At 40.4% G+C, this 26,511-nt stretch overlaps 1 long non-coding RNA gene and 1 pseudogene across 5 annotated transcripts in view; both read right to left on the bottom strand.

The window, feature by feature from the left end:
- LOC115849690 (uncharacterized) overlaps positions 1 to 26,511 on the bottom strand; it is a 422,316-nt gene that overhangs the window by 84,388 nt on the left and 311,417 nt on the right. The window lies entirely within an intron of this gene.
- LOC115851088 (tissue alpha-L-fucosidase pseudogene) lies at positions 1,643 to 25,719 on the bottom strand (annotated as a pseudogene).

Below are 26,511 nucleotides of genomic sequence, written 5' to 3'. Positions count from 1 at the left end.
AGAGCAGACACAAATGTAAGATCAATGACAGTAAGTAAAAATCCTGTAGTTCTGAAAATGAATCTGAGGTAGCAATACTAATTCATAATGTGTTTTAAAAGACTCATTTTCTAGTTCTGTCCACTGGAAAAGCCTGTAAACAATGGTTAACCCAACAGCAATGAGCACTTCCAGAACCCTGATTGTGTCTCTAAATACTATTTCCCACCAAAAGGAACCAAACCTCTTGGAAAGATGGCTGATTCCAGGTGTGAGGCAGGAAGTTTATTAAATGTATCTGGAATATCTTGTCATACCACGTAGTAAGGAAGCAGCGATGGAAAACTACTAGGATTCTGTCCAAAGGATTTGGGCTCTAGCTTAAAGATGGGATCATTTGAGCATCAGTAGGAGATGCTAAATGCAATGGATTGAAACATATCAAGTATATTTAAATCCATAAGTTCAGTAGGATACCAAAAAACTAAACTCATTAATCACCTTTAGAGGATGCTAGGGAACCAATCCATTGTGTTTTAAAAAGAAACAAACAACAACAACAACAAAACAAAACGAGAAACTGGTCTCAGAGTAAAGAAAGAATCAAGAGGAACTTTCTCTTTCCAGAATTTTTTCAACTAATAAATAAATAAGGAGTGACAGAATTAGGATATCACCATTTGCAACCTCCTAGTGAATTAATGAATCTGGGCAATGATCACCAATGGCTGCTCACATCACCAAAAAGAGACAATCAGGTATTTTATGCCTTCTAATAGAAGTGCAAAACACTGCATGTGAAATATTCTTGACAAAATAATTGAACCTGTATCTTATCAAGCCTCTAAATCTGACTACCAATTTACAGCTTACAATGGCAGAGGAACACATTAAACAACATCACAATCAACAAAATCCAAACTGCTGGAAACCCCAGGACAAACAGCCAATTTCTTCAACAATAACAAACGAACAAAATTGCAAGGAAAATAAACAAAGAAAGAAATGGTAAGAAGACCTATAAATTTTTTTGACATGCAAATGTATTTATTTGATCATATTTGAAAAGGCAGGGTAGAATAAATCCATTTTCTTCATGGTATCACTGTAAACAGACTGAATTTCAGAGCTCTTAGCTTGCTTCACAGACTCCTGAAGAGTGAACGTAAGCAGCCCAGCAAGCCTCTTCCTTCCCCTCCAGGCTCTCCCGCACTTGCTGGGGTGGGGTGCTGCTGGGAGGGGTTGGTGATAACTGATGCTAAATAAACATCAGACGGTGAATTTGTCAAACTCTTTCTACCTCCTCCCAGAGGCAACAGGGTGACTTGGATTATTCTTTAACTATAGTCATTGAGTAATCAAGTAAGTTTATCAAACACAGGATGGAGGGAAGTTTCCATTGTAGATAATTTCCAAAGGTAGGAATGGATGAACTCAGAGCTTCATTATTCAGTCCCTTCTTTTGTTGTCCAGAGTGAAGTACGCTAGCGATGGAGCTCAGATCCTTGGTCCATTGAGTCATTGGTGTAATGCACTCAGCTCCTTTGGAAAAGCCATCTTTGGATGGGGAAGAGAAGTTAGTTTATTATAATGACGGTACTATACGAGGAAAATCAAAGCAGCAAGCAGCAGGCAGTGACACTTTCCTCTTGAACTCCAATGATCATTCCACTCCTGTCAGCTTTACAGCCCAAGCAAACTCAACTGGGAGAGCAGAGGGTCAGATCGAAGAAAGGAGGAGGCCTTTACCCAGACCTGTGGACCACTTCAAGTCTTCCTGGATCCCAGCATCCTTACCTTTGTAGCTAAGGTAGTTATGAGGGATTGAAGCTTTAAGACTTCTTTTTTTTTTTTTACCAGCACAGTAAAATGACATAAAAAGCTGATCTTTTTAAGGTATACCATACAATTACCGTGTTCTTTTCCCATTGCACCCTCCATGGTTTAGATGCATAGATAACCTCCCCATTATTTTCAGCCACTTCCCAGCAGCAAGACGCCTTTCTTGGAAGATGATGACAATCAGTCCATCTTTAGTTGGTCCAATGTTGAGACAACAGTTTCCCCCCAAACTTACTGTCTGAACCAGTTCTGAAATGATTTCAGATTCACTTGCGACGTCAGACATGGCCATGTCCTAATGATAGTCCTAGGATGCCTTGTCCATAGTGGTGCACACCTCCTACTTGTGATCTAGCAACCTCCCTGGTTTGAATTTACCTTGATAGTTGCAGTATCCTCCATGATAACAGGAGTATTTCTGACCCCATCGTCAATCACTACCACTCCATCCTTGACAGGGATATCATTGTAGAGCCAAGAAAGAAAATGTGTAGAGTTCCAATAAGTATCAGGATATTCTTACTCTCCATCAGACCAAAAGCAGGTCAGGTTTCTACTTGCTAACAAGGTCATAAAGCTCTGCCTTTGTTTTCACACTGAAAAAATATGGTGTTTTTGAAGCCATCTTTCTTAAAATAGGTAGAGTGGGTGGAACCATTCTAAGAATGGGTGATACAGTCCATAGCTGTATGTTCCTCTTCAGGACAGCTGCTCCCAACTCATCAACTTATCAAAACACAGTGGGGCTCAGGTCCTCCAAGTTCCAGCTCCACGACACAGGACTCAGCCAGTTTGTGAAGCCTTGGTGATGCTTTGTGGTCAAGACTATATATGGAGCTTGGAAGAGGTCAGCCTGCTTGGGGTGGAAGAAGTCTCGGTGAACTACCACCCCAAATCCAAGTAGCTAAAGCACAGTGGGTAGTTGTCACACCTGAAGTGCTTGTCCTGGGGCCGCCACTCGCCCTTCCGGTGCCACCAGAACAAATTGCTGCCCCAGGCTGGCACCCAAAGCATACTCCAGGCCACTACACCCCAAATGTTGCCTCATGGAACCAGCCCGGAGTGGAGACTCAGCCCACCCCAGGTACAGTGGCACCTGGCGCATGCTGAGCCCCGAGCGCCCTCCCGGCCCTCCTAGCAGCAGCCGTTCGCCTGCCACCCCATCCCAAGAGTGGGGACACCTCTCTCTTGGTTTACTGACTTTTAATACACCAAGCCTAATGAATGGAGCTTGTTTGGAACCTGACTCAAGCAAAGGAAACATTTTGTTATGTGCTGTTTTAAGGAAAACAGGACCAGTATGGTGTTCATGAAAAGTAGATGAGATGGGCTGCAGAAATCAGGAAGAACTGGGAGCGCTGGGGTCCAGAACTGGGGGTGGCGGGGTGAAAGCACAGGCCAAGTGAGGCAGACACGGCTCCTTCCTCACTAAGTGACACCTGTCACAACCTCATTTATCTACTGTCTCCAATTTGCTCATCTGGGAAATATTTGGGTTTGAAAAGAATCTTAGAATAGGGATCCAGAAAAAGCTTAGCTACATTAAACCGTGCCCTCCAATTCAACTAGAGATAAAACAAGAGAGGAAGGAGACATATCTCCAAATTCAATTCTCCTATCTTCGCTTATGTTTTATGGAGAACTTATGTCATTCACAAAAGAGACGTCATTTCCCCAGGGGAGATAGCAGGTGTACATTTTCTCTCAAGGCTATTTAATTGCTGTCAAGAAGACATATGATTAACAAAACCAAATGCTGGAAATATGAAGTATAGACAATTTTAAAGTTGTTTATATAGTTGATTACAGTATATCACACAATGTGTTTATTTGCCATAAACCTGCCTATCACAGACTGTTTCCACACCTGTGCATCTGCACTAAAAAGCCCACCGCTTAGCTGTGTGTAAATTCCCAGCTGAGAGAATGGCCAGCACCCGGCAGAAGCAACTTTCTCTTGTGGCATCTGTTACCCCTTGGGCACCAGCTTTGCACCAGTGAAGGTAGGGCCTGAGCCTTGTGGACCCGTAGCATCCCCTGCTTTGACGATACAGCCCTTTGAGCTCTACAGAAGGAAACTAGTATGGAAATGACAGGCCTTTGCGGTTCTTCGTTGTTCTTTGTGACGCTGCTGCTCAAAGTGAGGCCCACTGTCTGTAATCTGTTGGTTATTGTTCAGAAATGAGACAAGAACGGAGTTGAGAGGAAGCATTTAGAGTTGTTGACAGCCATGTGGCAGCCTAAGTTTATGTCTGTTGAATCTAATTCAAAAATGGGACTTGAATTTTGTGTATATTGATTTTTTATTCCATTTTAAATTATGTTTTATTGCACTTTGCAAAATATCAGGTTGTGACAGATTGGAAATAAAAAAAGAAACTGATCCTTCACCACGCATAGTTTGAGAAGCATTGCTTCAGAGCAATAGCCCACACGCATGCTACATCCCAGGGTTTCATTTTGACACTCTGACAGTTCCCAAGGGGCAGCCAATGGCAAAAAATGTAGATCTACAAAGATGGTTTCCCCAAAGGGTCAGAAGGTCCCTCACAGGTGAGAAGCCGGTATCTAATCTACCACACATGTGTTAGGTCCATGGCAGGGGTTGGTAGACCTAATGAAACCAGCCCAACTGACCCCTTGTCACAACATAACTGCAGGCTTTTCACTAGTACTAGTAGCAACAGCAGCTAAGATTTACAAAGGACTTATTATGATGCAGATACTGTCCTAAATACTTTACATATACAAAATATTAAATAGCTCTTCTTTCTTTGGAGTAATATATAGTCTCCCCTATGCATGTAGCAAGAGAAGTATAGCATCAAGTCTGTTTACAGTGATTCCTTGTATAGCTATGAAAATTTGCTAACAACTGGCCTCTTTTTGGGGTATTTCAAGACATCATGCCATGTATACTAGAGACAATAATTAAAAAATGGAAACATAATACCCAGGAAATAAGAGTTTTGTGTTCAGATACTAGGAATAGAGTATAGCTGGAAAAAAATTTAATACAGAAACAGCAATCAGTATTGGAAATTGGGGGAATAGGGGAATAGGGGGATAGCTTGGACTATGTTTTCATTTTTTTGTTGTTGCATTTGGAAATTCTCGGGCATGAAACACAGAAAAAAATATAAATGTAAGAAGCAAAGACAACAACATAAGACAACTTGCATCAGAGCATAGAGACTTTATCCAAAATGAAGTCTTCCATCTACAACTTTTCTCCCCCCAACCTGGCTGATTTTTTGAAAAGATAAACAAAATTTTAAAACCTTTAGATGGAGTAAAGAGAGAAGACTCAAATACATAAGACCAGAGATGAAAGAGGAAACATTACAACTAATACTATACAAATACAAAGGATCACAAGAGACTATTACAGTTATATGTCAACAAACTGGATAACTTAGAAGAAATAGATATATTCCTAGAAACATACAATCTACCAAGACAGAATCATAAAGAAATAGAAAATCTGAACAGAGCAATAACAAGTAAGGAGACTGAAAAACCTCCAAGTAAAGAAAAGCCTAGGACCAGATGGTTTCACTGGTGAATTCTACCCAATATTTTAAATTAATGCCAATTCTTCCCAAACTCTTCGAAAAAATTAAGAGGAGGGAACACTCTCAAACTTGTTTTATGAGGCTAGCATTACCCTGATAACAAGGCCAGATAAGGATAGTATAAGAAAAAAAAAACTATAGACCAATATCCTTGATGAATATTGATGCATAAATTCTCAACAAAATACTAGCAAACCAAATTCAATAGCACATTAAAGGGATCATACACCATGATCAAACTGGATTTACCCCTGGAGTGCAAGAGTGGTTCAACAGTGCAAATCAATAAATGTGATATACCACATTAATAGAATGAAAGATAAAGATCAGATGATCATCTCAATAGATGCAGAAATAGCATTTGACAAAATTTAATATTCTTTCATGATAAAAACTCTCCACAAACTGGATATAGAAAGAAGATATTTCAACATAATAAAGGCCATATATGACAAACCCACAACTAACACCATACTCAGTCTTTTCCTCTAATATCACAAACAAGACAAGAATGCCCACTCTCACCACTCCTATTCAACATGGTACTAGAAGTCCTGGCCAGAGCAATCAGGTAAGAAAATGATATAAAAGGCATCCAAATTGGAAAGTAAGAACTAAAAATGTCTTTTCTTCAGATGATATGATCTTATATATAGAAAATCCTAAAAACTCCACCAAAAAACTGTTAAAACTAATCAGTGAATTCAGTAAAGTTGCAGGATATAAAATTAACAGACAGAAATCAGATGTGTTTCTATACACTAACAATGAAATATTTCAAAAAGAAATTAAGAAAACAGTCCCATTCACAATAGCATCAACAACAACAAAATACTTAGGAATAAATTTAACCAAGGAGGTAAAAGACCGGTACACTGAAAACTGTAAGACTTTGAGGAAAGCGGCTGAAGACACAAGTAAATGGAAAGATATTCCTTGTTAATAGTGTTTAAATCTCCATCCTGCTCAAGTCATCTATAGATTCAATGCAATCCCTATTAATTGCAAAGCCATTTTTCATAGAAACAGAAAAAACAGTCCTAAAATTTGTATAGAACAACAAAAGATCTCAAATAGACAAAACAACCTGAGAAAGAAAACAAAGCAGGAGGCATCACTTCCTGATTTCACACTAAACTACAAAGCTGTAGTAATCAGAACAGTATTATACTGGCATAAGAAATAGACACAGACACCAATGGAGAAGAATAAAGACCCCATGAATAAACCCTTGCATATACAGTCAACTAGTATGTGATAAGGGAGCCAAGAATACTCAATGAGGAAAAGATAGTCTCTTCAATAAATGGTGTTCAGAAAACTGGGTAGACACATACAGAAGAATAAAATTGGACCCCTATCTTACAAAAATTAACTCAAAATGGATTAAAGACTTAAACATGAGACGTGAAACCATAAAACTCTTAGAAGAAAATATAGGGGAAAATCCCCCTTGACATTGGTCTTGAAAATATTTCTTTGGATATGACACCAGAAGCAAAAGCAACAAAAGCAAAAATTAACAATGGGACTACATCAAACTAAAAAGCTTCTGAGCAGCAAAAGAAACAATCAACAAAATGAAAAGCCCACCTATGGGATGGGGGGAATATTTACAAATCATGTATCTGACGATTAGTTAATGTCCAAAATATAGAAAGAACTCATACAACTCAATAGCAAAAAACCCAAACAATCCAATTAAAAAATAAGCAAAGGACCTGAATAGATAGGTCCTTTCCAAAGAAGACATACAAATGGCCAACAGGTACATGAAAAGATGCTCAACATCACTAATCATCAGGGATATGCAAATCAAAACCACAACTAGATATCACTTCACACATATTAGGATAGCTATTATCAAAAAGATAAGAGGTGGTAAGTATTGGCAAGGATGTGGAGAAAATGGAATCCTTGCACACTGTTGGTAGGAATGTAAATTGTTGCAGCCACTATGGAAAATAGTTACAGAGGTTCCTCAAAAAATTAAAACTACCATATGATCCAGAAATCCTGCTTCTGGGTATATATCCAATGGAAATAAAATCAGGATCTTGAAGAGATACCTGTAGCATCATTCACAATAGCCAAGATACAGAAACAACCTAAGGGCCCATCAACAGATGAATGGAAAAAGATGTGGTATATACAGGGAATTATAGTCATTATTTTGATATATATAGTGGAGAATAATCTGCAAAAATACTGAGCCACTATGCTCTACACCTGAAACTAATATAATATTATAAATCACTTATACTTCAATAAAAAAGATGTGATATATATACAATCAAATATTATTCAGCCATGAGAAAGAAGTAAATTCTGCCATTTGTGACAACATGGATGAACCTGGAGGACATTATGCTAAGTGAAATATTGATAAGGCAGACAGAGAAACACAAATACTGTATGATATCACTTATCTGTGGAATCTAAAAAAGCCAAACTCATAGAAACAGAGAGTAGAATGGCAGTTAACAGGGGCTGGGGGTGAAGGAAATGGGGAGATGTGGGTCAAACTTTCAGTTATAAGATGAAAAAGTTTGGAGGATCTAATGTACAGCGTGGTGATTATAATTAACAATGCTGTATTATATACTCGAAAGTTGCTAAGAGTAGATCTTAAATGTTCTCACCACAAAAAAGAAATGATAAGTATGTGAGGTGATAGAGGTGTTAGCTCACACTATGGTGGTATATATATCATTTCACAATGTATGTGTATCAAATCAACACGCTGTACATCTGAAACTTACACAATGTTATATATCAATTATGTTTCAATAAAGCTGATAAAAGATATTTTCTTTATTGATAAAATGACAATCTTGTGGGGAAAAAACCCACAAAAACGTGTTTCTGTGATCGTCTCTTGCACACTAGTTCTTTCTGCCCTGGATCAAATGCTTCATTAAGTGACTGTTATTATTGCTGATGTCCTCTCTTCAAAATATCTACCCATCTATTGTTTTCTCTTACGGTCCTTCTTGGAATCTGAAACCACATATTCTAAGGAAATTCAAGAATCAATCTAAAGGAATTTTTAAATTTACTATTTTACATAGATTGGATTGGATCACTACAAAATACAATCTTTTTTGTCAGCTCTAGGCAAAGTATTTCTTTTCTTTGCCTAGGCAAAGTATTTCTTTTCTCTCCAAGCCCATGTTGTTGAAAAACTTACCAGGAACTTCCCCAAAAGTTGGGTCTTGATGCTAAAGTGCACTCCCAGAAGTGCAAAGATAATGTGTAAAAAAAAAAAAAATCTGTCAGTGATGTAGATGAAAATGAACATTAGAGCAATTCCTGCTCAGCAGAGAAAGAACCCAACGTTTACATAATCCTAATGTGCATACATGGCTTCTTCATATTTTCCTGCTAAAACTCATCTGGCTTTGCTCAGGTCCTCAAATGCAGTGAATTCTAGGCAGCACCTGATATTTATTCATGCCATTGTCAAGAGCATCTTTGCAGTTCTTGCCAGGGTTTGTCACTGAATATGTTTATCCAGCTGCATGGCAAAAACATAATACACAGTCATCATTTTACTCAGTCACCTACTCAATATTTTCTTCTATGATTAAATTAATTCATAAATATTACACTTTCAATACCAGAAAGCTATGGTTCATCCAGCCAGTTGAATACTTGTTTGTCCATTTTCTAATGTTGCTGGGCACTCAATCATTTCATTATAGAGTTTGAAATAATGAAAAGCATTGCATTTACTTAACATGCACAATAAACAGAGCAGGATCCTTCTATGAGCTCCTTTATTATGCAGTGTAAGGCTGTAGGAGGAATTTTGTGAGCAACACTGGAGAACTGTGGGGGGGTGTTTTGGAAACGGTTCTGGTGTGTGTAAGCAAATATGCTCTGATTGCCTAATGCACAGGACAGAAACGCTGGCTCTATTTGCAGCTGGCACAGTTTTTTGCTCAACCCTGGAGGGTTTCAAATAAACACACACGTCTTGGTCTTACTCGTACCTGATTCATTACCAGACTGTGCCCATGAACCCTGTAAGCTGTTTCCATGTACTGTGGCATTTTTGAGACTCCCTCCTTTAAACATCCACACCCAGTCTGGTTTTTTAAAGCAGCCTCCAGAAGCTCTTAAGTACTCATCTCCATAGTAAAAGGATGGAAGCTTATGGGCAAGAGTCTGCTTTGCCCTCCAGTGCTGACCTTGGTGACAGCAGCACAATATGCCTCTAAATAGATACCTGGCCCCGGAGGCAAGAGCCATATACCATAGGACACTTATTAAATCACCTTCTGAATGAAATATTTATAGCCAGCACTGCAGGGCAGTTAGCTTTTCTAGAAATATATCCAAATTTGCTCCATAATTCTGGGAATAGCCTTGGTTAGCAATTGCTCATAATGTCAATGCTTTTGGAAACTTTTTACAGTCGTTTTATTGTTTTTCGTTCAAAAATAAAACTTAAAGGAGCTTGAAAACTAGGTTCTTATATGATCACATGATGGCCTGATTTCCGTGGTTTCAGTTCTGGGCATTTTACTTTATGTGGACCCACTGAAATTAACGAAAATTAATCCATATTTGAACAAAGACTGTGTATACAAATAAGCCCTAACACTAGCTGAAGCGTTTGGAATGCATTGGTCCAGGGAGGCGAAGAAGTTACAGCAAACAACATATGGGCTTTAAAACCTGGAACTATCCAAGACAGAACAAGAAAGCTATTTTCACTTTCCTTGTTCCTTTTTTTTTTTCCTCCAGAAGATGAGTAATTCCTAATCACATTTTATTTTCATCTTTAGAGCTGTATCCTGAAAGAGCCAGGTCGATTTAAAACTGCTGGTGAGTTTGCAACCCTGTCCAATAATTACCTAATGCATTTGTGTCATCTGCTTTCCTTGTTGTGTGAAAACACACTAAGGAAATATGTAAGTCCACTGAATTGTTCCCAACTCTTTTATTCACCTTTCAGCATGCTAGTTCCTTCCCTTGGCATTGATATCATTATGCATTTGTCAAAGATAGACTGTCACTTCAGAGCCTCTATTATGTGCAAGAATTGGCAGCAAATTTTGCCACTGGGATTTGCTTATATCCTCTGTATGTTATTGTACTTCTTTGGAATTCAGTAAATTCCGTACACCCACTTCTTTGATGTTCATTCCAGCCCCTAAATGTGGAAACAATGACTGAAATTTTGGATCAAAGCATCTCATAGATGGCAGGCAACACAACTCTCTGATTATTCACTAGAACAGAGAGGCCTCCCCTTCCCACCTCCCCCGCTAAAATCTAGGCCAACAGTCCTCCAGGAACAGCTCTGGCTTCCCTAGTGCAAAGTCACGAGAGGAAGCTAAAGAAAACCACTCCAAGGTTTTAGGAAAAAGAAAGAGACTAAACTGAACAGCTAAAGTGAAGCTCGTGGTCATTTCTAACTACAGAGAAAGCTAACTACTGTCCCAGTTGGTTCTCTCGTTTCTTTTACACTGGTCATGCTCTAGTCTAGCACTTCTATTGGGCCAGGCTTATTTCAGGTTTGGAAAAGTCTTCAGATCTAATTTCTATATAACGTCAGCTGTACAAGATGGCCTGGATTTTTTTTTTAATGCATGCTTAAAAGAAGAGGTAAACGGTCCAGGAATTAAGAAGTTTTTAAAGTAATTGGAAAAAAAAAACCAGAACTACCAAAATTTCAACGAGTTACTTTTGCAAACTATAATTAGCTGTCTGGAACAAATTTTCAGTGTTTGCTTTTGCTTTACTCCTGGGATGCCAGTGCAGATAATTACTTCATTCAATTTATTTCACAGGTCAACTTTGACTCATAAAAGCATTAAAGCAGGTAACCCTCTAGGGATGTTAGGCAGATGAGCAAATAGATATGAAACCGTTGTAAGCACTTTCATACAACAGGGGAAAAAAGGCACTTATAAATTCAGGGTATTTTATGGTTATGTGTTGACTTCAGTCCATTTGGTATCCAGAATGTGCTAGTTATAATTAATACACAATGTTGGGAACTATTATAAAAGTACCATACTCTTTTTAAATATAGTGAAGAATATAATTGTGTTTGAGGAATCTCATCCTGTGTAAATTAGAATAATTCCCAGTAGAGTGCCATAATTGAGAATTGGGCTGACTGCACTGAATGGAGAAGAGAGTCCTCTTAGCATGACAGCCTGTGTTCAATCAAAAGGTAGAGTGTCAAGGAGGTAACATGACAGCCCTTAAAATACCAGTTTCGGATTGCCTGAGTTTTTACTGCCCAGACATATGCAACAGTGACATCCAGCGGTTGTGGAAATAATTACAAGTGAATCTCATTTTAAAATACAAAGTAAGTTTTAAATTATAATTGAATATTCTGTATTGTCCAATGTTGTCTACATTCTTTATCTGGCTACAGTGTAAGTCAATAATTCAGGCTGGTTGCCAAGTAAAGCAAAACTCACTCTGTTTATTTCCTAAGTAGTTTCCAAAGTCTGTTGTTCTGTTAGTCTTATTTTGATGTTTTAAAATTTAACTAAATTTATAGTGAGTCTACACTCCAAGGGTCTCCCTGACCCTCCTAAGCACACTTAGATATTTTTGCAAGCACAGATGAGACTGTGTGCATGCTGCAGACACACAGCAGAAGTGAAAGCTGTACTTGACTCCACTGTTAAATACTCCAGGGAAGGCGTCTGTGACCCTGAACATTTTCATCGTTGTGGAATTGCTCAAAGAAGTTCATTATGATTTTTTCCAAGTCATTGAAGATGAAGAGAAAGAAGAAAGGGAAAGAGAAGAAAAGGAAAGGAAAATAAACAGGACAAGGAAGGAAAGAAAAAAGGAAGGAAGGAAGGGAGGGAGGGAGGGAGGAGAGAGAAGAAAGGACAGGACTACTCACTGATCTTTAACAAGTTGTGGTAATATGTCCATGTGTGATAATAGATCTACAGAGGAAATTCAAAAAGATAATTAGCCTCCCCCCAACTTCTGGCTTTAAATTGCATTCCTTCAACTGCCAGCCAATTAACTAAGATAAAAAATAATAATTTTCATTTAAAACAATCTGAGAAAAGCTGCTGCTGCTGTACCTAGAACAGTGCCACTTGTAAGAGGATGCTAGCGAGGCATCCCCCTCCATTATGCTGGGAAAGAACTCTCAATAGAAGCCTGTTAGGTCACCTCAGCCAGTAAATTATTTATGTCCATGTCAATGCCGAGCACATCAGGTGACTGCTTACCAACTTCCCAGGCGGCACTCCTTCTGAGAAACCGTCGTCTCGTGCCAAGCCGTTTCTCAATCTTAGACTCCCTCCTCATACTGGGTTTTTTTTTCCCTTCATCCGCCTGCTTCCTTAAAGTTCTCACAACGGGAAGAACTTACAGGCACCCTCTCAAATTCTCCTTGTTAGAGGAGGGAAGAAACTAACAAACAAGCTGAACTATCCAACTCCAATAAGACAATCAAGACATAATTCCATAAAGAGCTCCAAATGCCCTTTAGCTCATATACCCCCGTTGTGCCCTAATAGAGGAAAAAGAACCACACAGAAGCTGTGTCGGATTGAAGGAGCATGTGCATGTGAAACCTGTGAGGGGCACTCAGCAGAGAGCGTCAGGACAAAGAGGTGGGGATGGTCTCCGTGAGGAAAGTCTGGGAAACGATTCCCGTTTGTGTCAGTGAGAGTTAGGGGAGATGTACGCTGAAACAGAGCAGGAAAATCTGCAGGCTTTAGCCAGGTTTTTTTGCTTTTATGAGGCCTTTGAACTGTAAGGGGGATTATCCAGATTCTGAAGCGAAAGAATGCGTGTTCCTGTCACTGCTCTCCTAGTATCTTCACTTGGAGATGCCTCTGGCTTCTTGCTTCTTTGTGGAGAGTATATGGAGAATTAGCACACCCAGATCTCACCTCTCCTTTTAGTTCTGCTGGAGTCTGGCTGGGTGGCTCTTATCTTGTGCACCCTGGAACTCTGATTCAAAGATTTCTAGAGTCAAGATTGGGGTCCCTCGAGAGCAAAGGTAGAACCTCCCCTTGACAAGCTGGGACCTCCTACACCAAGATGGCATGGCCACCACATTACCAGCTCTTGCCAGTACGAGTAGCCAGAGGCTGGCATGAGGGCTCAGTTCCCTTCTTTTCTCCCTAAAGAAAAATCCTGCCTTGCAAAGCTTTCTTCAGTGTTTCAGGACCAAAAAAAAAAAAAAAAAGCAGTTGCACAACGTGCATATCCTCTCCTGGCTTACAGCTTTGGGTATAGTTTTACTGCAGTATATATATCTAATAATCCATTTAATTTCTTTAGAGAGATGTTATATATATATACAGTTGGCATTTGGATGGAATCACATGCCATAAACCTGTCTGCTCCTATCCAGGTTCAGAATACAGAAGAAGAATCTGTTTTACAGACATTCTAGAATTTTTACATGGTCAGTTGGCTGGTTTTGTATTCTGGAACATATCAGAGCATCTACAGGAAAAAATATATATAAATTCTATAAAATGGTGGCAGGATTTCTGATTTACTGATACTGCTGGTTTGAATTTTCACAAAAATATTTAGCTATAGGACAATGTATTAGGCGTATTCTTAAAGGTAAATAACTGCAGCCAATAAAAGTTGGGCCTACAAAGGGTCCCATCTTCTACTAGTTTTCTGCACCAAGAATTACTACCAGTGTAATCATGGCTCCCTGCACACTAATATTTCCTCTGATACAGTATGATCAATGTTGTGGAAAAACATTTATTATATTTCTTCTAGCTACTTAAAGGCATTACTGAATTATGGGCATCGCGGAACGAATCCACTGTGCATTTTTTCTTTATGTGACGTTTTTACAATCTTCATTTTCTGCTTTGCAGCCACTGAGCTATAGAGATCCACACTTTGTCCCTCTTACAACTGCCACTGGGGCCACCCTCTCCTTTCTGCTTTATTACGTCTGAAATGCACTTCATAAGATAGCATTCCTTTTCATTCTGTGCCGGACTCTTCTTTGAAAGGAAGAAGTTATGAAAGAAATTAAACAATCAGTGTTGTTAATAACAGTTCTTAACCTTCTTTCTTAACTAAGGTTATGAAGTTTAGACTGAGAAAAGGACAAGGGGAGGAAATGGTATTTTATGGAATCATTCTGGGAGAGCTGATGGAATGGGTGTGAGTTTTGCAGTTTTGACATTTAACAATTTTATTAACATCTTTGCTTATTATGTACCTTAATCCACAGAATCTGTGGTGGGGAGAGAGTGTCCAGCTAACAGCTCGTGTCCCAGGCCCTGCCAAGGGATGAATCAATTAGCAAGAGAAGCAATGATGCAAATGCTCCGGGGTCACTCGGGATGCTGTTTGCCTTTTTGATAGAGAAAGCATGCCATAAATAACATCACACCTCAGGAAACCATTCCAGGAGGCCCAGATGCCGGTAAGCCTGCTGCCTGGGACGGAAGGAATCATTTGCTCATTGTGTGTATTTCCCCCATCACAGTCAATGGAAGATTTGTAGTAAAATCAAAGTATTTAAAAGGAGGACAGTATGTGGTAACGGAGGCATGTTTAGTAATTTTTTTTGTACCAGAACCCATGATTTATGAGCCAGAGTTAGAGCCAACTTTATTACAAAAATGACTTCACCCATAAAAACCTTATTCAGGGCTCTCAGGAGAGTGCTGTAGTACCCAACAGCATTATTATCCAGCAAATATCCACAAACAATGCCCTCCTCAGTCTCATTTCCGCCCCCTTTCAAGGGACAGGCTTCCCCCTTTACTTGCTGAAAAAGTGGGGTCCCAGGCAATGTGTTGTGCTCTTTCTGTGGTGATGTGCCTGGATGAGGCATTTATAAGCCAGAGCAAAAGCCGCCTCCAGGGTCTCAGTCACATCTTCCCCAGCCTCGTGCCCTGAGGAATGATGAGCAGAAGACACACACTCACCCTTCATTTCCTCCCTGCACAGAGCTTTCCCGCTCCCTGCACTCCCACCCACTCCTCCAGAGCTTGGATCCCCATCACCTCAGAGGGGCAGGCTGAAGCTCCCCCCCTTCTGATTGCCATGGTAACCGCCGGCTGCACTAAAACTGCCAGGTCTGGGTGTCCAGGCTGGGTCCCCTGCGCGTACCAGGATCTGGGAACTAGCCCTCCATCTTATTAAACTCTGGTGTCAGCTCCTAGCAATTGTTTTAAATTTACACCCTCAGAGTGGCTTAGTGGGATTACATGTCCATTTGCATTAAAACAGGTTTCTGTCATTAAACTGCCATACAATAAGTTTCCTTGGGACAAATTAATGAGCTCTAAATATCATCAAGTAGAAGTTCACTTCACCAAGATGGCCAACAAGGGGGGCAAAAGGATGTGGCTGCTCAGAAATCTTAGCCCAGGAGAAATATAAGTGCCAACTACAGAAGGAGGTCTTGTCTGGGTCCTTCTTCGCTGTGAGATAAATGTCTCTGATTTAGAGCTGGTCTGGGAGAGTTAGCAACATTATCTCTATTCACCAAGAGCCCACAGTTCACTTCCTAGGCCTATTCCAAATCGCCTTTACCCTTGACTGCGTCTGCTGAAATTTGCCGATGGAACACTGGACCCTTTTCTTTGTGACAGTATCTCAGTCTCATGTGCTTTACCCTGTCGTCTGTCTGTCCTTGAGGAACTTGGGTGCATCCAAGTTGCCTGGGAACAACAAGCACACAGCAGAGCACCACGTGTAGCTGGAATGAATGCTCCCAACTCTAAAATGCCTGGCTAGTTATTACGGGACTGTCTGGACCATCATTCAGGGACCTGGACCCTGGAACACTGGTCCTGATAAGGAGCACCCTACTCTGATCATCTAGAAGCAGAATAAGAACAGGGAACAGTTTTTAAAGATGGATTGTCCCTGCTCACAGGATTGCCAACACTTGCCCTTATAAATACATATACGTGTCTAAGTATAAATTTTTCATCAAAAACAAGTAAATCAACCTCCAAACTTTCTTTTATGTAAAGGAGGAAAGACTCGCTGCTAGACAGACTTCCCGATCTGCAGAAGCTGTGATCTCATTTCTGTATAGTCTTAACAGGGGACAGTAATGTATGATTGAGACACTGCTATATTTAGGAATGACAAGATGGGCATTATTAATAGCTTAATTGACATTAAGGCAATTACCCCTACCCTTATTAGAGTTTGTAGAATTACACAGAAAATATTGGATGAGGCCTTTTTTCCCCTAGAGCTACCCAAGGATACAGCATTTTATTTCATGCCAGATCCCTGCTTTGACATTAGATACTCAGCCATAGAATGATTCCAGTAAATCATTATAAATGCATTATAATAAAGATGTTATGAGCTATCAGATATTAACCCCCAACCCCTAAAGAGAGATAAATAGTCCAGTTGCATGATTCCCACTTTCGTTTCATAAGAAATAAGCTTTTGCAAAGAGCAACTGACTAATGAATTATAAAATGGTGTGTTGAGCTCAGATAATTAAACAATGCATTTTAGTGTCTAGTGCAGGATGAACACTAAATCATACACAAATAAAAAGGGAAAAGCCTGAACCCCAAGCCCAGCTCCTATTTTCAAATAACATTAATGTTGGCCTACAGTCCAGAAATGCTCAACTGTTTTCTTATCTGATTAGAGGGACTTATCAAGTATAAGATCAAGACACAAGTAGGTCAAGAAACCAAGAGTCAGAGCAAGAATTCCGGAGGTGCTAATTTCAGATAAGCCCACAAGGTTATTTTAATGGAGATTTTACGTGGAGATTACCTTTCTTCCCAAAATGTTTAATGGTGCAAAAGTCTAGAAGAATCTGGAAGTTTCTTTATACTTTTATTTTTTATTTCTGAATTCGTAATAAAACATATTAGTTGGGGGGGTGGAGTAAAAACTCTGGTAGTAATGATGATCTTGGTCTTGTAGTGCTGAAAAGACAGACAGGAGGTGGAGAGGTACAGAGGTTGGTTTGGGTTCTAACCACTGTCCTCAGATTTGTCACCAAGTCCAGCCGGGCTCCATCTAGTGGTGAGCCTTGGATCACCATGAAGTTTTTTGCCTTCCGTGGCCCCTGTGTGGGGCTGGTTTGCCACTGACGGCCATTTTGGCGTGTCCTGGGCTTGCCACAAGATTTGAAGCTGAGCTTAAGCACAGCTTGAATATGTATTTTAGTCTTCCAGCCTCTCAAAGACATGGTGACTGCTTCAAGGCAGTCTTCTGTTTCTTGGTCAAACAGCACACCACTAATGACTGTGTGGACAAAATCAGAGATGGCCTTGGACTCTGAGTGGGCAATAATCACCTGTGCTGGTGAGCAGAACTTCCCTGGAACACCCGGTACCTCAGGTTCCACTTGGCCATCCCTCTCCTGTGCTCCAGGCAAGCTAACCACAGCCCTGTGCCCGCTCCACTTCCCCAACCCCATGTGTCACCCTCAACTGACACATGCAGCTGACCTCATCTTTCTAAGGCTTCTTTTCTTCAAGAGCAATATGAGGATTTTAATAATGCCTACCCCCAGGGTTGTATGAACATTAAAGGAGATTTGTTATATGAAAATCTATCTAGGTAAAATGCCTATTACAGAGTAAGATCACAATTAAATGTTATTTATTTTTATTTTAGCTATCTTGTATTTTTTCTCTCCTGGTTCTTCTCTCTTCATTCTACCCTTACATCTTCCAGTTCTCTCTCTCTCTAGCTCCCTCTCTCTCATACACACACACACACACACACACACACACAAACACACGTGCACACACATGTGCAAATCCCTGAAGGCAGACTCTCTGATTTATTCATTCAAGCATACCTTTCAGTGTCTAGCACAGTGTTTTGCTTAAGTTCACACTCCGTACATGCTTGCTACCCTAACAATATTAATAATATAATAGCTACTAGTAACATTTTCTGACCTCCTGGTATGAACCAGACACTATGCTAAGTATCATCACCTCATTTAATTCTTACAACAGGCCTCTGAGACAAGTACCATTTTCATCCTCATTTTATGGGAAACTAAAGTTTAAACATGATCTATATCTTGCTCAAGGTCACACAAAGCTCATAATTGGGCACCCAAGATACAAAGAATCAGCCTAGATTTGGAGTCTCAGCTCTTAATTTCCACTGTGTTGAGCTGATTTTGTCAGCTTTCTCCTCTTCTAGACTGGGCTCCATTAAGGGATCAGTCATGAGCATGTACTCACTCTTAGATGAATGACCCTTAGGATCTCAATCTCTGGTGTTTCAGGAAGTCCAGAAGTATATGCGACCTCTAGTTTATAGCTACCCAAAAGTCACTTGTCTGCAAACTCCTGGGTCGTTTCATAAAAACATCCAAAAAGACTTTACAATTGCGCACCCCATAAAGTTAATTTCACTTTGAGAGAATGTGTCTGAGGGAGGTGATGCCCTTAGTTATGTATTCAGGTTGGTGGCCACAGTAGATGGAGCTGTCCTGTCATCCTTGACAGACTGGCTCACTGGCAGCCTCGCTCCATCACGCTGTCACAGGCCAGAGATGGCCTCCCCATATTAGCTGAGAACAGTTATGCTTCCTGATGGTCCAAGCCTCACAAACCCCACACCTCCCTTAATTAAAGAAGTAAATTAAAAGGAATATTTCAACCTTAGGGATGAATTATTTTAGTAATTTGAGATTGATGCTTTATTGGATAAAAGGACACACATGGGTTTATTAAAAATGCTGCCTTCCTGCACAGCACAGGGAGATCAGCTCGGTGCTTTGTGTCCACCTAGAGGGGTGGGATAGGGAGGGTGGGAGGGAGACGCAAGAGGGAGGAGATATGGGGATATATGTATATGTATAGCTGATTCACTTTGTTATACAGCAGAAACTAACACACCATTATAAAGCAATTATACCCCAATAAAGATGTCTAAAAAAATAAAAATAAGCTTTAAAAAAATAAATTGTTGTCTTCACGTACAAGGATCTGTGCAAGAGGTTGCCTGAAGTGGTGAGGAGTTTGTGTAGCCAGAGAGATGCACTTGTGAAGCAGCAACCAGAGGGACTAGGACTGAGGTCTGTTGGTGCAGAACATAGCCTGGCTATTTGTTGTACACTTGTCCTTCAGGCACAGCAGCCAGACATTTGGGATCTTCTATGGTCTTCATTTCAAACTTGCTGACCCTGAGCGCTGTGCTGGACACTACTAGGGTCACAAAGAGTCAGGGGTCCTCTCCTCTCAGGAGTATGGAGGCTACACGGCTCGGCTCCTTTGCGGTTGGATAGGCCATGTGACTGGTCTGTTGCTGTAAGCAGAGGTACTGTATGTCACTTCCAGGCCAAAGCATTTTATTGTCAGAAGACCCTCCAGCTCTCTCCTCCTCTGTAGAAGTGAGCTTGGAAGCATGTGTTGAGATGACAGAGGGCCCAGGACCCTAGATTCCTAAATGACTTGGTGGAGCCGAGTCCTCCACAGGCCCACGTTGTACATCAGCAAGAAATAAACTTTTTTTGGATTAAGCCACCAACGTTTGGAGGCTGTTTATTACCACGGTAAAACCCAGACAATCCTGATTAATCCAGGAGCTGACTTTTTGTTCAGAAAATGTGGTCCTTCTTTCCAAGTCTTAACACCTTTATCTTTTTTCCAATAACTTTATCCACTCATTCAGTGGTTTACACAGATATTTTCATGCTTTTGGTATAATCTCGGATGCCTAAGATTGCCAAATGACACTTAATTAGGCAGAGTGGTGGTTTGTCCTTCGTCCACTGATGAATATTGGCACTGTGAAAGAAGTCGGGGAGAAGAAGACAAGAAGAAGACAAGATGGGACTTCTGAAAATAACATGGCAGAATGAGACAGTGAAACAGAAGGGGAAAATAGAGAAAATGAAAAAAGAGAACAAGAGAGATAAAGAATGAAAAATAAATAAATAAATATAGAAAAGACAAAAAAAAGAAAAGTAGAGAAAACAACAACAACACAAACGATAGGAAGTTTATTCCAAGTTAGCTATAGCCAGTTGCTTGTAGTTGGATTCCACTCCAGAAGGTATCTCTCGGGATATCTTTGACCTTCAGCACCTAGTGTATGTGCCTAGCATGTCAGGGTCCTCAAGAAATGTTGGCTGAAATCACAAATAAAGGAATGAATGAACCTTTGTTCTATAATCTTGGAAGCATGTGTTGCTTGAACTGGTCTATGACAATGAATAGGCATTCCATCATACATTTAAAGTCAGTGGAAAAAGTGAGAGGGGAACTAGAAATAATTGAGTTTGAATAGCTCCTCACAACCTTTAAACCTGAGTCCTTGAAAAGAGCAACTATGAGGTCAGAACAATTATTCTTTGTCCTAGAAACAGGACATCACTGATGACTCAGAGCAGTCTGTTTAAGATAGTGTTTCAAATAAACTGGGTAGAAATGTCCTTGTTTTGTTTGCCTCTGGCTGGGCTGAACTGAGGGTACAGTCAGCATTGAGGTATCTATGGCCTTGATGTTGTGGAAGGTGACAGGAGGGAAATGGAATAAAATTTGCTGAATAATTTACTTTTGAAAAACTTCAAAGGGGGCAAGGAATAGCAATATTACCAGAGAGTTAATAAGAAGGTGGAGTTGGGAGGCATTCAACTGCCAAGTGGGAACCTCCAGTAGAATATTCACCTGGTTGGGGTAATTCACTTTCCAGAGATATATGAAAGGACTGTGGCAGGGCTGCCCCCCATTCAAGGATGCTCTCTGGTAAAGTCAAGGAAGCCTGTTCTAAGGATATGGAAGGAAGTTAGCCCTTCCTCTGGGGGAAAGTATGAATCCAGTGTCTCCAGTCTGTGGACTTACTTGTGTGTGTGTTGTGCGTGTGTGTGTGCATCTGCATACACGCACACATGCTCATACACACTCGTGCAAAGTTCAGATGTCTAGGACTTGTGATGGGAATGGAAAGAACCAAGCGAGCAGAAAGCTGCTGCCTGGCAGGCTGAAGGAGGATGACTGGTGTGGGCAGGAAAACAACATTCTGCACAGTAGTAGGGTAGCCTTGTGGATCACATGGAAACACAGCAAAAGTGCTATACCAGCTTGGCTGCAGTTTTAAAGAAAAGGATTATCTCTTGGGATGAACTTTCTCCTGGGGATGAACACACTCTCTGCATCCAGATTCAAATCCATCAACTTCCGCCTGTCATCTCAAGCTACACTCCTCTCCCATTTCTTATCAAAGGGACAAGCATTCTCGTTTCCTTGGCTCTAAATCACGAGCTTCTCCTCCTCACTCTTCCTTTCATTCAATCTCTTCCCCTTTAAAATGTTTCTTGGATTCACTCTTTTCCTCTCCCTGCCTGGGTAGCTGGTCTACCTAATTCCAGATCATTGCCCTTCCTATAGGAAATATAAGACCCACATGCAAATAATGAAATACTATCCCATAATCCAAGACAGAAATGATGAGTGTTACGGTAACAACGGCCCTAAGTACTAGACTTCCCAGACACTTCAGATTTCATGTAGTTTTTAAATTTTTCAATAAAGGTAATTTGTAAAATGCATATGTTGAAAGGTAAAATTTTTAAAATATTATCTGATTTTTTTGCATTTCTTTTTTTCCCCTTTGACCTTCTTCCTCCCCTATTCACGCAGCTGACCATGTCTCTTGCTCTTTAGCTCAAGGAAGGGATGAAACAGCATTAAGCAGAAGAAGCATTTTCTTCCTGACTTGCATATTTCAAAAGCACAGCCCCTTGGGGGGATAAAGACATCATTATTAGGGCAGAGGCGAAGGAGGAGGGAGCAAACATGAATATAAGCTAGGCTCTTCCTCGTCACCTCTAACTAAAGGGAAGATCCCTCACGACTGATGGAGGTAGAGGGAGTGAAATTGGTAAATTAGTATGGTTACTTTGGAGGTGAATTTGGCAGTATTTGGTAAGATTGAAACTCTGGAGAAATTTTTACACATATATGTAAAGATATTTGTACAAAAATGTTTCTTGCAGCATGACTTCTAAAGAAAAAAACAACTTCTGACAACTTAAATGTTCATTCACAGAAGAGGGAATAAATTAAATGTGGAATTTTGAGTCAACCATAGACTATTCTTTTTGGTTTGTTTATTTTTTTCTAACTTTTCATTTTATATTGGAGTATAGCCAATTAAAAACGTTGTGATAGTTTCAGGTGCACAGCAAAGGAATTCAGCCATACATATACATCTATCCATTCTCCCACAAACTCCCCTCCCATCCTGTATAGCAATTCAAAGACATTGTTTAAACGACAGGAAGAAATTATAGGGGAATCTAGACCCTAGAATCCAACTGCCTGATAAGACTTAAGACTTGAAATATAAGTGCCTCGTTTTACAGATGAGAAGGAAGAGGGGCCTGAAGTTAAATGGTTTCTCAGAACCAGCCTGTTGTTTCCATTTCTGACCTGGCCTTTTGTCCATGATGTCATCTGATACCCCAAGCTGCCTGGTATAGTTTTCAGTCTATTCCAGGAAGTAGAAAGTTGTTCCCTCTGATCTCCCCAGTATGCTAGCACAGAAGAACAAGAAGAGGAGGGGAGAGGGGAGGAAGAAGAGGAGAAAGAGAGATGTCACCCCTTGCTCTTGAGGTCACAGTCCAGATGAAAAGCAGAATCAAAATTGGAAGCCATAAAAGCCCCCTAAGTAACCAGTTCTCATATTTCCTACCTTCATATCTAAGGGTTCTCCCAGTCCTCTCTGGATCTCCATTTTCTTATTAGCAAAACAAGGGGTTCAACTAGAAGAATTATATCCACCCTTAAGTTCAAAATATTATCCTTGCAACGAATCTGCTTCTAGGTCTAGATCTTCATTGTTGAAATCTTCACCCATAAAATAATTTTTCATCCGCTTTCCCAAATCTTCTGTCCACACGCTAAAATTTTCCCCTGGTTGATCAAACCTAGAGACCATATTTGATGCTTCTTTTCCAATATAATGTTTAATTCTCAACACTCCTAAAAACTTGTGGGAAGCATCTTCTGCCTAAGCTTTCAAGAAAGGCACTAAATAAAAATCTCAACACTAAATGTCAATCCCAGCAGTTTTTCAAAGATTGGCAGCCCGATGTCAGTGAAATGGCCTTGGCTCCATCTCTGTGAAAGCCTGAGGTGGGAGTGGAAGTCGTCACAGCCCCGGCGCTGACCTCCTGGCATGATCTGGTGGGCCGGATGGGAGTGGGAGTCAGGAACTCCACGTAAAGTACTAATCGTGTGACTGACTTGGGCTGTGACATTGGAGGAAACTGTTCCACCTCTAGGCTTCTTTTGCAAAGGAAGAAAAAGCTGTAAAGAGAAGTTCTCTGAAAAGCACATTACGCTCTACAGGCCAAATGTTACAGTCATTAGGGAAGTAAAAGGAGACCTGGCTTCTTCCTCAGCCACGACTGTATCCTTGTGGGAGTCCCCAGCCACATTGCCAGTGGCAGGATTTCAAAGTGCCACAGCCCAGCCATCAGAAACACATCGACTCTTACGCAAATGGCTCAAATTCACTTTTCACTTTTAAAGTAACACACTTTTTAAAATTATTAATGGTTTAGTTGTGTGACCACCCACGAGTGAAGGGCATCTCCCTCTCCCACATCTTTAATGGAAATAATTAATGAGGTGTTAGAAATTAACAACAATTAACAGTGCATAGGAACAAAGGCAGAAGGTCAGAGACTCCAAAGAAATACAATTTAGCTTCTCGGGTAGAATCTTGCGGTTTCAAGGAGGGAGACCCCAGGAGCTTTTTCCCTGTTACATAGGTTGCCATTATACTGATTTTTCAAATGGGAAAAAAATACAGACAATGAATGGTTCTAGTAGTCTTACATCTTAACAGTACAGATTTCTCTGATGAATTCTGAGAATTCCTAGCCTTGGTACATCTCTCTGGGACACAAATACAGCTGTCACTCCAGAACATGGGCCCAAACACCATCATTTTTTAAGATTAAGCATGTTAATGGAAGGAAGTAAACTAACTGGCACTTCCATCAAGCTTATTCATTTTGCTGAACAAACAAAATAGTAGATAGTTTTTCAGCTTCGCGTTAATACGCATTGCTTGATGTATAGAGCAGACGTAATTTAGCAATAGCATGATCGTTTGAGATTGTATTGAATTCTAGTGGATTTCTGGTAATAACTGCCACTTTGAGTAATTATTAACATACATCAATTATACAAATTACAAGTGTGTGTGTCTGTTTTTTTATGTTTAGCCATAGGATCCCTGCAAGCATTATTGCTATATATAGGTAAATTCATAAACAAATTGCCTTAACTTTATCTACCTGATAGATAAGTGCCAAAGAATGTTACCACCGAGGTATTGGGTCTCCCAACTTCATGCTATGCATTTTTTCCCATTTTCTAAAACACAGCCAGAAGTCCTTGAGCCAAAGTTTCACATATATCCCCAATGTTGAAAATAAAGTCAGAGAGAGTGAGTCAAGCTCAAATATACAAACTGATAATCTCACCAAGGATATCCACCAAGGATATCCTACTAGAAAACGGGCAGGGGATAGATCTATTCTGCTTCCACACACAAACTAATTACAATTATAATTACATTACCTGTAATTATAAACATAATTAATTATATTCCTGCAGTGCTTTAGAGCTTACAAAGTACATTCACAGACATTAATTATTTAACCTCATCAGTACTCTGTGAGGCAGGCAGAGCAAAAAACCCACAGAATGGCACCAAGGGCTTCTCACTGAGCCCAGATCTGTTGCCTCCAGGTGGCCATTTCCTTCTCTCTCTCTCGTGATTATCTCCTTAAACCAAGCTTATGCTGAAAGTGAGAAAAGATCCCAATTTCTAGAGGCAGTGATGGTTCTGGCTTCTTGGTCAAGCAACTTCCAAACAAACCAGCACAAGTGGTGTTCAGAGAAGGAATAAGCCAGAATTTGTGGGAGGGGGTACCAGTCACAGTGACCTCAAGGCCTGGGTTTTGTCCAGTATGCAGGATCAGTTGGCACTTCCAGAGCCACAGTCCATGTTTTCACGGACAAGAGTCATTAGCAGAATGACAGGCTTTGGGAGCTAGAAGAGCAAACATCTATGGTGCCTCTAAGAGGTGCACCTTGTTGGGAATGCCAAGAGTAAGTCACGCAGCCTTGGTAACGGGAGAGACCCTTGTCATGACACCACGCAGTTCAGCCCTTGGCTTTTGCAGGTTAGAAGCTCAAATGTACAGCCTTCTGCCCGCCTTTCAAGGTTCTCCCCAACACCCACCTCTCAAAATCCAACCTGCCACATCTCTCTAGGCTTATTTCCCCTTATGCCTTCATATACCATCCACTCACCATCTCACAACCAAGCCACTTCCTATACCTTCCAACGCCATCCTGGACTCCCTGTTGCAGGGCTCCCGACCCCACCCATCATTCAAGTCCCAGCCCAAGGTCTGCCTCCTCCGATAGAAGGGAAAGTAGATGTTGGCCCTTCTGTTGAGAATTTAGAGTTTCCTTGGCAAAGAAATTTGTACTCAAATAACTACAATAGAAGTTGTAAGGTGTTCAGGGCCCTAAAGCAGTGCTACTTAAATTGTGAATGAGCGAGGTCAATAGTACCTCGGAACTGGTTAGAAATGTGAACTCTTGGGTCCCACCCTAGACCTACTGAATTAGGATCTTCAGGGCTAGGAATCAGTATTTTAACAAGCCCTTTAGGTGAATAAGATGTCTGCTAAAGTTTGAGAACCCCTGACTTAAAAGGAGATTTTTATGCCAAGTCAGAAGAGGAAGTACTTCTAGGAGATGGCCCTATAGGACTGATAGGATTCAGATGCCTGGAAATGGGTAACAGGCATTCCAAAGGTTAAGGCAATGGGAGCAGAGACCTGATCCAGGGGCATGGTCTGGGAACAGCAAGGACTTCCATATGGCCAGCATCTAGGATGGCTGCAAGAGTTGCTGGTAACTTTCAGTAATAACATATTAATGTTATTAAATAATAACAGTAATAATAATAAGAGTTAACATTTACTAAGCCCTTATCATGTGCCATGTAGATTTCTAGATGTTATTCTAGAATATTCTTTCTCACCAACAACCGTATTGAGTAGAAAGTGTTTATTAGATGATCCCCATGTAAACATAAGGGAGGCTTGGAGAAAGTAATCAAACTGTCCAAGTCA

Source organism: Globicephala melas, chromosome 7, assembly GCF_963455315.2.
Source record: "Globicephala melas chromosome 7, mGloMel1.2, whole genome shotgun sequence".
Classification (NCBI taxonomy): Eukaryota; Metazoa; Chordata; class Mammalia; order Artiodactyla; family Delphinidae; genus Globicephala; species Globicephala melas.
Note: the sequence above shows the minus strand (reverse complement) of the source record. Positions and strands in the feature narration are given on the sequence as shown.